The sequence below is a fragment of the Lissotriton helveticus genome, chromosome 6, assembly GCF_964261635.1.
Source record: "Lissotriton helveticus chromosome 6, aLisHel1.1, whole genome shotgun sequence".
Classification (NCBI taxonomy): Eukaryota; Metazoa; Chordata; class Amphibia; order Caudata; family Salamandridae; genus Lissotriton; species Lissotriton helveticus.
The window spans coordinates 250,623,126-250,637,813 of NC_136067.1; the positions used below are offsets into that span (position 1 = coordinate 250,623,126).

At 46.7% G+C, this 14,688-nt stretch overlaps 1 pseudogene; it reads right to left on the reverse strand.

Annotated features, from left to right (window-relative positions):
• The window catches only part of LOC144762243 (solute carrier family 22 member 7-like), a 186,303-nt pseudogene that overhangs the window by 85,732 nt on the left and 85,883 nt on the right, over positions 1-14,688 (reverse strand).

Genomic DNA, 14,688 nt, shown 5'->3' on the forward strand with positions numbered 1-14,688 from the left:
CAAGGAGGATCAGTGGCAGTGATCCTCCTTGATCTAAGTGCGGCATTCGATACGGTTAGCCATGATACCTTGCTGAGCCGTCTTTCGAATGTCGGAATAACAGGCGGAGCATGGCTCTGGCTAAAATCATTTTTGAGCAACAGGTCTTTCCAAATTTTTGGGGGAGATACGGTATCTACAAGCAGGCCACTGAGGTGTGGAGTCCCACAGGGCTCCTCCCTAAGCCCTGCGCTTTTTAACATCTATATGAGACCACTGGCTGAGGTTGTCCGTCCGTTTGGTGTCAAAATCATTTCTTACGCAGATGACACTCAGCTAGTGGTCTCTTTGGCGCAGGAGGGTGGCCACCCAGCATCAGTGGGGCTGAGGAGGTGCCTGGAGGAGGTAAAGGGCTGGATGACCTCGTCCTCCCTCAAACTTAATGGGGACAAAACAGAGCTGATGCTCCTGGGTCCCACGAACCCAACATCCTTTAATTCCTTGTGGCCCCCATGCCTAGGTACCCCACCAGTCCCCAAGGATGGTATAAAAAGCCTGGGGGTCTGGCTGGATAAAACTCTATCGTTTAACACTCAGGCCACAAAACTTTCTGCCACCTGCTTTGGTCTGCTCAGGATGCTGAGGAAAGTACTTCCTCTTCTGCCGTTGGAGGCAAAGCAGGTGGCCATTCAAGGTCTGATTCAGTCCCGCCTGGACTTTAGCAACGTTTTATATCTCGGTGCCCCTGAATACACATTGCGCAAGCTACAGATAGTGCAAAACTGTGCAGCCCGCACATTACTCCAGCTGCCGCGTAAACAGTCAGCCAAAGCTGCATTGAGCAGCCTGCACTGGCTGCCGATACGGCAAAGAATTGCCTTTAAGGCTATGTGTATATAGCACCAAGCCTTTTGGGACACAGGACCATCCATCATTTGTGATCTAACAACTCCGTATCATCCCGGTAGGAATATCCGCTCCAGCCAGGCGTTCATGGCGGTAGTCCCAAGAATAAAAAAGGCAAGAACAGGCGGCAGAATGTTTGCACATAATGCCGCAAAGCTTTGGAATTCACTTCCCCTTCAACTCAGGTCCAATCCGAATCTGTCCTCCTTTCGGAAACAACTGAAAACTTTCTTTTTTAATATTCCTCTCTAATTCCCCATCAACCCTTTCTTTTTAAGTAAATCATATTGCTGGTAGCGCTTGGACGCCTCAGGGCAGCAATCGCGCTGTACAAATACATATTTCATTTCATTTCATTTCACTGCAATGGTCATGTTGTTGAACGACCATCCTCCCCCGAGTTTTCTTTTTTTCCAAAGGTAACCACTTGGGTTTTCTTTAGGTTAACCTCTAACTGGTTTGCAGTGGTGCAATTGTGTAGTTTTACCAGGAGCCTTTGTAAGCCGACACGTGTTAGACTGAAAAGCACTAAGTCATCAGCGTAAAGCAGGTTACTTATGGGAACACCACCCATCTTTGGAGAGTGACTATTAGTTTTATCTAAAGTTGTCGTCAAGTCAGCAATAAACAAATTAAAAAGAAGTGGGGCCAGCACACAGAGGATGTGTTCCATGCACAATGACTATAGTTAAGTGATATATTCTTCTCACCTCGGTATTTATATTGGAGGACAAGTGAGGCCGGCCATTTACTGAAGAGCAACGAACCAACAGGGCATGAGCCTCTTTCACCTTGCCTTTGATCAACAGCCATCTTGGAGACTCTGGAAGCCACCTGCAGAGAGAGAGGAAACAAAAGCTTGAGTAAAGTGGGTGTACGTGAGAAATTCAGTTGTTAGTAGGGCTGGCTGATAAATTCCGCTCCTTCATCAGAGTTGGTAGAGTTTTGGTCAAATTGTGACAACCGCCCCGTGGAAGGGTTTTTTATCATGTGCGGCTTGCCAACTGTAAGTTGACAAGCATGAGCAAGATTTGGTGTTCCCTTGCACAATTTTCAACTGCTAGGAGAGCTCAAGGCTAGATTTTCCAAATGCAGGTGGTCGCGACCATTCACGGTCACAAAGCTGTAGCTCAAGTAGTAAGCAGCAAAATCAACTCGAGAAGCAGCACCCTATTGGCACATTGCATAATTCCTCTTGCTCTAATTTTTCAGCTTTTAACGAGCTCCCAGTGCTAGAAATCAGCATGAGCAGTGCAATACGCCTAATTCCACCCACTCGCAGAACACTATGGACTATCGTAGAGTTTTCATGTACCTCCATGAAATTCCACGGATTGAAACTATGTACGTTCCACCCATCCCTAATTGTTGGCTGATTGGAGGTGTTAACCTTATTCAAGCAATAGCCACAATCCCTGGCAGAGTGAACCACAAAAAGTCAGTAAATTAACCTGTGCTTGACCCTGAGTAACTTGGCACAAAAAGTGTTCAGGCTTAACTTAGAGGCAATCTGTATTTATGCAGTATAGAAGTAATAAAGTAAAAACACAAGACAAAATGCCACACAAATGTAGAAAGATAGATACATTATAATTAATGATTTGACACCAAGATGACAAAAATCCAATCAGTAGAACCTGAGTTATTTATTTTTTGAAGTTTTTTGTAAAAACTAGCACCTAAAAAATCAAAGCGCCAACCGTAGATATCTAGTTGCTAGAGACTGGGTCTAAAGCTTTGGAATTTGGCTATCAGGGCACATTTAGCACCACAACAAAGGGTCCTAGACTAGAGGGAGACCACTTGGGGGTTCATGACTCACTCAGGCTGGGTTAAGGTGCTGGTACAAGATGGTGGGAGCCTTTCACGCCTGTGTGAATCTAAGCAGGAGGTCAGCAAACTTGCCCCTGAAGTCAATCTGGTAGTCCTAGATTCAGGGGAAATGCAGGGTTCATACAACAGGGCTGGCCTCTGAGGGTTAAAAGCAGGCCCCAGGCAGCAAAGCAGTCCTTCTAGGTGCATCAAAGTAGTCTTGTGGAGTACACAGCATGAAAAAGCAGAAGGCAGTCCTCTGACAGCCCTTCCCCATGTCTAGAAATTTAAATTGAACAGTGGGTCTGAGGGTATCTATTTGCATACTTAGTATCGCCTTTGATTTGGAAGAAATTTAGAGAGGTTCCTCTTTGAAGTGCTTGGAATTTCCTGACTCCCCTGCCATGGTTCCAAGCTGGCTGCATAAACAATGTGGAGGTGACAAGCCCTTTGTGTGAAGGCTTCACACTGCTTATTCAGTTGCCAGTGGGGCTGTGCCCAGCTCTGTCCCCCATCCTCCCAATTGATAGACCATCCAACCCTCGCCCACCCAAGCCCATAGCAGTGCGTAATAACATAATAATAACATGTCGATTCAAGACCTTACCAATGTGGACCTCTTGACTAACCTTTCTGATCAAGACACAGATTTGGACACTCTAACCCGGACGGCAATTAAACTTGGTATTGACACCGTCCAATCAACAAACACAGGCTTAGTAAAAAGATCTACTTTCAACCCCCAACTACCAGTGGGCAATAATATAGATGCCTTCCACTATGCAGTTTCCAATGACTTAGACAAAGAATATTCCAAATACCAGGAAAAGTCCAAATACCTGCCACAGGGCTGTCACTTCGGGCTAGTCTCCTAAATAGGAGTTCTGGCAATTGTACATATATAAAAATGTGTGTCTTGAAATTATTCCTACTATTGGACTACCTAACCCTCAATTTGTCTTGACAAACCTTGGATTTTCTCAGCTCATTAGTGGGATGGGGGTCACCCACTGTCCAGGACAAATTACCCATGCATATTCTACTCAATAATTAGGCTAGTACGGGATTGGGACCATTCTATTCCCCCTTTTCACCTCGAAAACATCAAATAGCAAAGGGAAGGAAAATGCCTATTTGTTCCAAATCTTAATTTAAACTCTGACTTTGCCATTACAGATTATTTTTAATTACAATTTTATGGATACCAAATATGAAATGCTTATCTGGCCACAATCAAACGTTAGCACGTATTCAATGTATTAAGGCAATCCTATATTATCCAATGGGACAGGTAGGCGTCACAGTAGTGAAAAACTATTTTAGGAGTTCCTCACTACCAGGACCTGTAAAGCTTAAAAGTGCCTGCCCAACCTTTTAATTTCAATGCACTGTGCCCTATAGGTGACCTTGGGCCTACGTAAGGAGGTCACTTATATGCAAGAAAAGGAGAGTCTACAGCTTGGCAAAGGGGTTGATTTGGCAGTTTACAACTGCACTCAGGCTGCAATGGCAGGCCTTGGACATGTTTAAAGGGGCTTCTTAAGTGGGTTGTACATTAAGAGCTGCAGCCCCACTAGTAGCAGTTAATTTACAAGTTCTGGGTATGTGGAATAACACTCTACATGGGCTTAAAAAATAAACTAAATATGCCAATTGGGCGTTAAATCATTTCTACTCTGTTTAAGGTAGTGGTTAGCAGTGATAAAGTGCACAGAGTACAAAGGCCAACAGAAACAAATTCAGCAAAAGAAAATGGAGGGTAAAGGCAAAAAAGTTTGGGGGTGACCCTGCAGAGCGGGACAAGTCCAGCAATGTATTTGTTTACACTTCTATTCTTACCATTTCAGATTGTGAAAGAAAGATAATGAATGAAGGTTCAGGAGAAGGGCCCAGACAGCTAAGGAGTTGGATTGAAGAGGACACAGAGGCATGGAGATTATGAAACAAGTTTATCAGAAATTTGAAAGATAGATGATATGGAAGAGAGACTGTCATTATGAGACAATGCTGGTATTGATTGGTAGGGTACAGTGAACACAGTAAAACAACTGTCAAATTTAGAATGGCTTATAGCAATTGTAAAGAAACTATAGCCATGCGAATGTGGTGATAAGTCGACAGTTTCACTCAAAATGTATTAAAAAAAGACAGCTGGATACGATTGCACAGATAACAGCAGATACAGGTATGAGAAAACAGATTCATCCCACAATAGAGATGAATTTGCAGGTCTCCGTCTGTGGCTCCACTGTTGAAAGCTAATGAGAGATAAGAGGTAGGGTGGCTACAAGATTTTCTATAGTTCTACAGGAAGAGCCACACTGCTGTGGTGCCATTCACTTACCATATGATGACGATGGCAAAAATATAGGGGGACGTGATAGCAAAGAGAAGCCAGCGCCAGTTCCGGATCAGGTACGCCACTGGGGCCAGAAGCATAAGTCCAATGCTAGGGTACATGCTCATAAGGGACCCAGCAAAGGTGCGGTGGTTCACATCCATCCACTCCAAAGCTGTACGATAAGAAACACAGATCAGACATTGACTCGCGGTGGCACCATGTAGCTCATGTGTCTTGAACAACATCATGGAGTTAATACATTTCACAAGCTCTTCTGATCACCAAAAGGCTTTTTGTTTTAATTTACCTTTGCTGTAGATTTGCTTATTATTTGCTTCTCGTGGACCACAACCTACAAAACTAGGGCTGCCAACACAAAGTAACTGGAGAGTTTAGGTGCAGTTGCTTGCCATGACCATGCTTGCTCTTCCTTCAGTGACCAAACCTGGTCAGAAAAGACCTGATTCTGGTCTTGACCAATTCGGGCTGGGAAAGTTGATAATATTTCAGACAGCAACTATACTTCTATGGCTCTATTTAATGTTGGTCTTATTTAGCATGTATCATTATCGATCTAAAAGGAGTGTCAATTAAACAGCAGCCCAAAGCCCAGAACTAACATTGAATAACGACAAATGGGAAACAAGAAGCAATATTTCCTTAGTTTACCCCCTCAAGACACTACAACCTCACTTTTAGGTCTTGCCTGCGCTGCACGCATGCGCTGCATAGGAGGATCTTTAGCCGTCGCTCTGGTCATTTTCAAGCACACACTCGTGCTTTTGGCGGAATCCACCTTGCGGGAGCGAGCAGGGGCGTGCCACAAGCACAAGTGCAGTGCTTGAAAATGAGCAGACTGCTCCCCCAAGCGCGCACGCGCCTCTCTCCTTGCCCACTCACTTGCTCCACCCTCTCCATCTCCTTTTTGCTCGCGCTTCTTGTTGTAAGGAAGGCTTGCCTCTCTGTTGCCCCTGATTTTATTGTTTTGTGAAAAAGGGCTTGCAATGCTGCTTGCTTCCAGTGCTGCACGAGCTAAGTGTGGGATTCTTGTGCAGCTGCTGCTCATGGGTTTCTTGTTTAGTGCGCCACAACCTCCAAGGTTGTGCTTGTTTTGTTAGGCATGTTTCCACCACTGGTTCGTGTGCTGTGCCTGTAGTGCTAGAGTGATTGACTACTAAGCTACCACCAGCGGTATTCATGTCCAACGCAAGAGTGGATTTTAGAGCTGATGCCCATGCTGTGCCTTTAATAGGCCTGACATGCTTGCACCAGAGCTGCGTGTGCTGTGTGTGTGAAAGAAGCGTTAACAGCTGCCGCGCATTCTGTCTCGAGCCGGGGAGGCTTGTAGTGTTACTGCGAGTGGTGTTCCTGTTAAATGTGAATACATCTTGTGTCAAGAAGAAATTGTAGACATAAGGACGCTTCAGATGTAAGTAGTTAGGTTAGGATGTGAGAAGGGCGTCCTCATATGAAGAAGCTCAGACTCAGTGACGCAGCAATGCAGCTTTCCAATAACACTCCAAGATCTGGAATCTTGTGTTTACTACAACATGCCCTGCCTATGCCCATATTTAACCTGCTTGGTGTAAAGGAACCTTGCCCTGCTATGATTGGTGCTATACCCATTATCTATGAGACAGAAATTTCCACTCCTGCACATACTGTCACTGTGTGCGCATGCCTGTGCGTTTGCGAACCTAGCAATTTAGTTGCTTATGCAGTACCTGAAGTGGACTAGAGTGAAGCGTGCACTGCTGCTGCCTGTGCTTCACGTGCTTCCTGAGAGATATGCGTTGTTGCTGTCATTGCTATTGCAACCTGCTGCAAGTGTAGAAGTGACGTCTTTGCCACCCTCTCTCAACTTGGGGCAGACGAGCTAGGGCCTGAATGGGAGAAAAGGACTCATCATGGTGACAAGGAAAGACAAATAGAGGAAGAGATTGTGGCAAGTGAAGGGACTCAAAGATGAACAAGTGGGGGTGGAAAGGATCAAAGGTGTAAAAAAGAAAGAGAAAATGTGTAAGAGGTAAAAGTGAAAGAGAGAGCGCTAGACAACAAGCATTGGCAAAGCCAATAGGTCTCGCCTTTGGGGCCTTATAAGTGTTTAGCCATGCAACAGTTAATGTTGTTGCAGTAAGGATATTGTGCTGCATAATTAAATACTTGTAAGGTCCCAAAGGCGACACCAATTGGCTATGCCATTGCGTGTTTGTCTTGCATTTGTGATATATGATGGAGCAAAAAGGGGACGTTACTTGATGTAAAGATCTTGCACTTTCATGATCCAGTAAATCCTGTGCCCGGTAGCCTCACAAATTGAAAGCCTTGTGGCTGGGCTGTTTACACTGCAATCAGTGGTAATTCAATACAGCCACGCACAGCTGTGCAGGGCCGCGCACTGCAGATACAACTGTGCACTCCCTCAACTACTTTGTCACAAACGGATAGAGAGGAGCCGATTAGGTGCTTCAGTGTGGAGGGACCCTTGAAGCTTGTGCTTTTCCCTTGCAGATTGCATTTACTGAAACGCTCTACTCAGAAATGGTTTTTGACCAATGGCTTTGTTATACCTTTACTTTTACTGACCACAGGGTCTACCACCTGGCCTTTCTCCCCTGCAGGGTTATAAAGTCCCAGAAATTGGGTGAGTTGATGCAACATGTACATTAAATTTAAGGATGCTTGTGGGATGGCTGACTGTTTATGATATCAGGCACAACGTGTGAATGAGGTTTATGGCAATATTCTAATGTAGACAAAAATAATCATAAGAGGTGATAATGCATTATATGCTGGTTCACACAATCTCACCTACTAAATTCAAGAAAGGGAGCATATTCATGCACCGGTTGTGCACACATTGCAGAAGCATGCAAGTGAGCACTCTTTCACGAGCTGTCTGACGCAAACATGACGCGTCCACTACACAAATAGAGTCACATGCATGAGAATAGTGCATGCCACATTTTGAACAGCCATGAAATGGCATTTGATATTTTTTTAATGGCACTTGATGTGCTATAGAAAATAAACAGGTTCATGAGCTGTGTAACATGGGCGGTGATACATATTGACAATTCCCCCTCATGAAGCCCTGGACCTATTCAGGCCTGCCAGAGTAGGGCCGAAACATGTTGGTTCAAGAAGGCTCATAGGACCATTGAGTCCTAGATTGCCCAAATTGCTATTCAGTTTTACTGTCCCCAACCTCTCCATGAATAAAGGGATTGGTTGAGGGATTTATAATCTGTAGTTATTCCACCTAGTTTCTTTCTCATAAGAACTCCCTTAAACATGGTCACGCCCAGCCTGAACCTTAGGAGTCAGGGTGGACCCGAAGAAGAAGCATAATACCACTAGTGTGTCAGGGTTATTTAAAGAAAAGGAAATTTTACCTTTCCGGCACTTATTGATGCAGAGTCTAGTTGGAGCAAGCATTTCCTCTAGGGGTGGGCGGAATTTGCGGAATCACGTTACGGCAATCTCCGCGAAACGGTAAAAAATCTCCACGAACATGCAGAAATTCCGCGAACACGCGGAATTGCTTGTTCGCAATGCTTTTTTACTGTTGGCAATCGCTGTTTGCGTGCTCAGGGGGAAATATCCTGCGAATGCGCTTTTTGTGAACTCGAACAAGCAAACAATTTCGCGAAGTCGAGGAACGCAGAATTTTGGGCAATTGCGCGTTCTTCGCGGAATGCAAAATGATCCAAATTCCGCAAATTTCGCGTGCGGAACGGAATTTACCGCCCAGACCTAATTTCCTCATCATGTAACATGTTGTAACACGTGGTGGGATGCCTGTGTATATTGTATATTTAGTTTGGGAGGACGTATCCCCCCTCTCCTTTCCTATAGGTGAAAGAACTTCTCCTCCCTCCAGGACAGGGCCTGTAGTTCCCACACTCCCAGTTCCTAGCTTACAGTAACATTGGCTTACAACCAATTGCCATTTTTCATTTAGTTATAAGTCCCTAGGAAAGTAGACTACTTAAACCATGGGCCTGTAAATTAAATGCTACTACTGAGCCTGTAGTGCTGATTGTGTCACCCTCCTATGTATCCCTTTAACCAGGCATGGCATTGCCATAGCCTGCATGTGTAGTTTTAACATGTCATGTGGGCCTGGAAAATTAAATCTTTTTCTCGGCCCAGACCTTCTTTTTTAAAGCATATAGGTCGACCCTAACGTAGGGTGTGGACAGCCCCAAGGGTGTGGTGCAGTTTATTTTAAAAATTGGACATGCGCTTTTAGGTTTAACTTGTCCTAGTAGTGAAAAACTCTGAAATTCCGTTTTCACTACTGCAACCTATCTCTCCCATAGGATAACTTTGGGGTTACCTTATTGCATTTTATAAGTATAATTTCCAAATGGGAAAAGATAACTGATTTCTTTTGTGTGTTTATGGAATCCCAATTTAAAATCCTAACTTATGGTGATGTTTTAAATAACAATTCAGAAAATTCTACATTTAGAAATGTGGCCTTTTCTTGCTTTAGCTGTTTGGTGCCTGCAGCTTGACTCTAGTCACATGACTAGGTGTAGGTGGGAGTTGGGCTTTATGTATTCCTCCTAGACAGCCACACACAATGGGTTCTTGGGGTGACTGGATGGGCCATCACTAGAATGATGGGCGGGAGGTTCTGTGCCCAGCATCCCCTACACCTGAATAAGCTGTATCCTGTCTCCACACAAAGGGCTCCATACCCCTTGTAGTACGTGTGGAACCAGGGCAGGTAAGGCCGGGCATCTGTTCACTTCAAAGGGATGCTTCTAGAAGCTTCTCCCCCACTTCAAAGGAACAACTGTGTTATGTGTTCGTGCCGGGTGCACCTTAAAACAAGTAGATCAGATCATGATCCTGCTGCTGTGGTGAACAGTGCATTCAGCGTATCCAGGTGAAAAATTGAGCCTCTTTCAAGCAGCCATTCTGTGTTTCACTGTGCAGGCAGCAACCTGCCTGCACTTTTAAAGGGATTAGAGATCCCCTTGAATGCAGGTGCAGTGAATGACTGCACCCACCTGCAAGGGGATGTCTGGGGGTCCATAGGACTCCCTTTCCACCCCTCCAGACATCTTCTATCAGGGGCGCACTGACAACTTCCTTGCCTCTGCACCTGCATCTATAATACGGCATAGAGGCAAAGATATTCCCTCAATTGCATGGGGCCACGCCATGGAAATGTGGGAAGGCCCTCTTCAGAAAGCGATGGTGTTGTATGTGCACCAGTGCTTTCAGTATAATAGCAGGGGGCACATAATACCAAAGTGCCCTGGGGTGCACAAAGCAGGCACAAATTACCTCTTTGCCCCTGGGGCACTTTGTGTAATACGGCCCCTGGAGTCCTAATAATAAAATATCTTCAAGCTATCCTTTGCTGGTGGCACGGTCATTGGGAAACTCCTGGAGGGCATTATGAATCTGGGTTTAACATTTGGAAACCAGTTTTAACATGGATGTCATTATCACACGAACAAGAGCACTTCAGACTGATACTGTAGACACACTTTAGAAGATCAGTATCTCAAGTGTACCCCTGAAAGACAAGCACCAACTTGTCTCTTTACATGTACCACTTTTTCAGAACTGTAGGATTTCTTTTGATGACAAAAATCATTGTCCACTGTAGCAAATGCTCCCTATCTCTACAAAACCTGTTATCACAGCTGACACCTGAATACCATCAGAACTGAAAAAGAGTAGCCAGGATGAAGTGCGTCTGCTTCTGGATTCTTACTGAACTTGAAAATCCTAATGACAGTTTTAGACAGGAAAAAGTGCAAATAAACAACTTGTAATAATGGAAGACAATCCTAAACAGATTTCCAAACACAGAAGATTTAGAGCCATATTATCAAGAAAAGGCGATACATTATTGGTGCTTTTATCAGCAGGAAACTGCCCCAAAAGCTGTGATAAAGGGCTTTGTAATATGCCCTCATGAATTCCGATATAAGCACAGGTTCTGGTGTTAACCTGGGCTTCTATGGAAATGGGTATGGAGACATTTCCCCAATTCTTTGAGTGCTTTTACAGGAAACTGAATCTGTATGTTGCAATTTTCTTCAAAAATATGGTCTAGAGGACTGTTGTAATAGTGAAGGTAATCTAAGATGGTATGGTATTACTGAAATGCTCTTTTCGTAGGAGGATAGATTTCTAGATGCTATAAAGATTGTCTTGGGAACTGGATGGATTTGTGGAATGTGCTTGGAGTGCAAACCGTATTAATCAGGAGGGTGCCCGAGGGAAGCAAGAAGGCAAAATAGTTGGTTTTAATTAGCTTTATTGAATGTTTGACAAAATGACCAGTTGCTTGCAAACAACAGTGCTCCTATGGCATAATAAGTGCCTTTTATCACAAAAATTGCGTTGGTCATCGCCAAGCTGGCGTCCATTTCTACAGCATTGGCAGGAACCGCTGTAACATAGCTTGGCGCACCAAACTGTTTCCTTTTTGGCAAAATCCAGCAGTGCGATTTAAAAAGAAAATGCTCCCTTCACCATGGGAGTCCCATGGCGAGGGGAGCATTTACCAATTTTCACTGCCCCTTACCACAAGGGTTTTCCCGGTGGTCACAGGCAGTTTAAACGGACCTCTACTTTTGCCTATCATTTCATTTCACTTAATTTTCATTCATAACTTTATTTCGATTATATAAAATCACAAAAGTTAAAACACATATACAAAATACATAATGAAAACAGTGACAGAGCAGCTCAATTAGTAATATTAAAGAATGTAGTATCTACAGTCTAGCACCTTATTTGATAATGTAAAACTTAATAATAACAAATAATTAAAAAAGCATTGACACGTTTTAAAATGCAAATAAAAAGCCATAATTCAAAGCCTAAGTTTTGGCTCAAAGCAATAACGGAAGGTACATTTAATCTAGGGGGTTAGCACTGGGGGATAATTCAGATTAAAAGAGGCCTCACTAGGGATGGGCATTTGCTTCTGCATTTTCTCTATCCAGCGAAGCTCCCATACAATCAATCAATCAATCACGGCATTTGTAGAGCGCGCTACTCACCCGGGAGGGTCTCAAGGCGCTGGGGGAGAGGGGGATGTTACTGCTTGAACAGCCAGGTCTTGAGCAGCTTTCTGGAGGAGAGATGGTCTTGGGTTCGCCAGAGGTGGGTGGGGAGGGAGTTCCAAGTCTTGGCTGCCAGGTAGGAGAAGGATCTTCCTCCTGCGGTGGCTCTGCGGATGCGTGGTACGGTGGCGAGGGCGTGGCTGGTCGATCGTAGCTGGCGGGTGGGCGTGTAGAAGGTCATGCGGTCGTTGAGGTACTTGGGGCCCAGGTCGTGAAGAGCCTTGTGTGCGTGGGTGAGGAGTCTGAACGTGATTCTCTTGCTGACGGGGAGCCAGTGCAGGTCTCTCAGGTGTCCGGTGATGTGGCTGTGTCGGGGGATGTCCAGGATGAGTCGTACGGAGGCGTTCTGGATGCGTTGGAGTCTTTTTTGAAGTTTGGCTGTGGTTCCGGCGTAGAGGGTGTTCCCGTAGTCCAGTCGGCTGGTGACGAGTGCCTGGGTGACGGTCTTCCTAGTTTCAGTGGGGATCCATCTGAAGATCTTGCGGAGCATGCGCAGGGTATTGAAGCACGGAGATGAGACGGCGTTGACTTGTCTGGTCATCGACAGAGAGGAGTCCAGGATGAAGCCCAAGTTGGGTGCGTGGTCCGTTGGCTTGGGAGCGGTGCCCAGGGCCGGGGGCCACCAGGAGTCGTCCCAGGCAGAGGGTGATGATCCCAGGATGAGGACTTCCGTCTTGTCTGAGTTCAGTTTAAGGCGGCTGTTCCTCATCCAGATGGCGACGTCTTTCATCCCTTTGTGTAGGTTGGCTCTGGCGGTGGTGGGGTCGTTGGTGAGGGAGAGGATCAGCTGGGTGTTGTCGGCGTAGGAGATGATGTTGAGGATGTGTTGTCGTGCGATGGCTGCGAGGGGGCTCATGTAGACGTTGAAGAGGGTTGGACTAAGTGAAGATCCTTGTGGTACTCCGCAGATGACTTCAGTGGCCTCAGATCTGAACGGGGGGAGGCGGACTCTCTGGGTTCTTCCGGCCAGGAACCAGATGATCCACTCCAGTGGTTTCTCTTGGATTCCGACGTTGCTGAGGCGCTTCACTAGGGTGCGGTGGCAGACAGTGTCGAACGCCGCGGAGAGGTCCAGGAGGATGAGGGCCGCTGTTTCTCCGTTGTCGATCAGGGTTCTGATGTCGTTCGTGGCTGCGATTAGGGCGGTCTCGGTGCTGTGGTTGGCCCGAAACCCGGACTGCGAGGGGTCGAGAGATCCGTTCGTCTCGAGGAAGGCGGCAAGCTGTCTGTTGACGGTCTTCTCGATGACTTTGGCCGGGAAGGGAAGGAGTGAGATGGGACGGTAGTTCTTGAGGTCGGTGGGGTCCGCTGTTGGTTTCTTCAGGAGGGCGGTCAGCTCGGCGTGCTTCCAGCTCTCTGGGAAGGTGGCGGTGTGGAAGGAGGAGTTGATGATGTCCCGGAGATGGGGTGCGATGATGGCGTCGGCTTTGTTGAAGACGTGGTGTGGACAGGGGTCGGTTGGTGATCAGGAGTGGATGGAGTTCATCGTGCGGGTGGTGTCTTCGGTGCTGATCGGGGTCCAGTTGCAGAGGGTGGTGGTGGCGAGCGTTGGTTCGGTGGTAGGATACGTGGTCTGTGCGTCGAAGCTGTTGTGTATGTCGGCGATCTTGCGGTGGAAGAACGAGGCGAGTGAGTTTCAGAGGTCTTGCGAGGGAGTGATGTCGTTGATTCCGGCGCTGGTGTTGGAGAACTCTTTGACGATGCTGAAGAGTTCCTTGCTGTCGTGGGCGTTGTTGTCCAGTCGTTCTTTGAGTGCCAACTTCTTGGTGGCGCGGATCAGCTGATGCTGTTTGCGGGTGGCGTGCTTGAGGGCGGTCCTGTTGTCTGTGGTCTGGTTGAGTCGCCAGGCTTTCTCGAGGGTGCGGCAGTTCTTCTTGGATTCCTTGAGTTCGTCGGGGAACCAGGGGGTTTTCTTGCTGCCGGGTCTGCTGGGAGGGTTTTTTAGTGTTGTGAGGTCATCGGCGCAGGCGGTCAGCCACTTGGTGAGGTTGCTGGCTGCTTCGTTGGGGTCCGTTGTGCTGGTGGGAGTGTTCTGGCTGAGGGAGGCGGTGAGATGCTCGGCGGTGAACTTGCTCCAGCTCCGGCGGGGAGCCTGTTGCGGGTGGTGGTGGGTCGTAGTTTTTCTGAAGCTAAAGTGGACGCAGCTGTGGTCGGTCCAGTGGAGTCCTGTGGCGTGGTTGAAGGAGATGTGCTTGCTGGATGAGAAGACGGGGTCAAGCGTGTGGCCAGCGTAGTGGGTGGGGGTGTTCACCAGTTGCTTGAGTCCGAGATTGGCGAGGTTGTCCAGCAGGGCGGTGGTGTTTCTGTCGTTGTTGTTCTCCAGATGGAAGTTGAGGTCCCCTAGGAGGATGTAGTCGGCGGAGGGAAGGGCGTGCGGGCTGATGAAGTCTGCGATGTCTTCACTGAATTGTGTGCGTGGTCCCGGGGGTCTGTAGATTACGGTGCCTCGGAGGGTGGTCTTGGGGTCAGTGTGTATCTGGAAGTGCAGGTGTTCGGCGGCGGTGAAGGTTTCGTCGGAGTTGGTTGAGATGCGGATGGTGTTCTTGT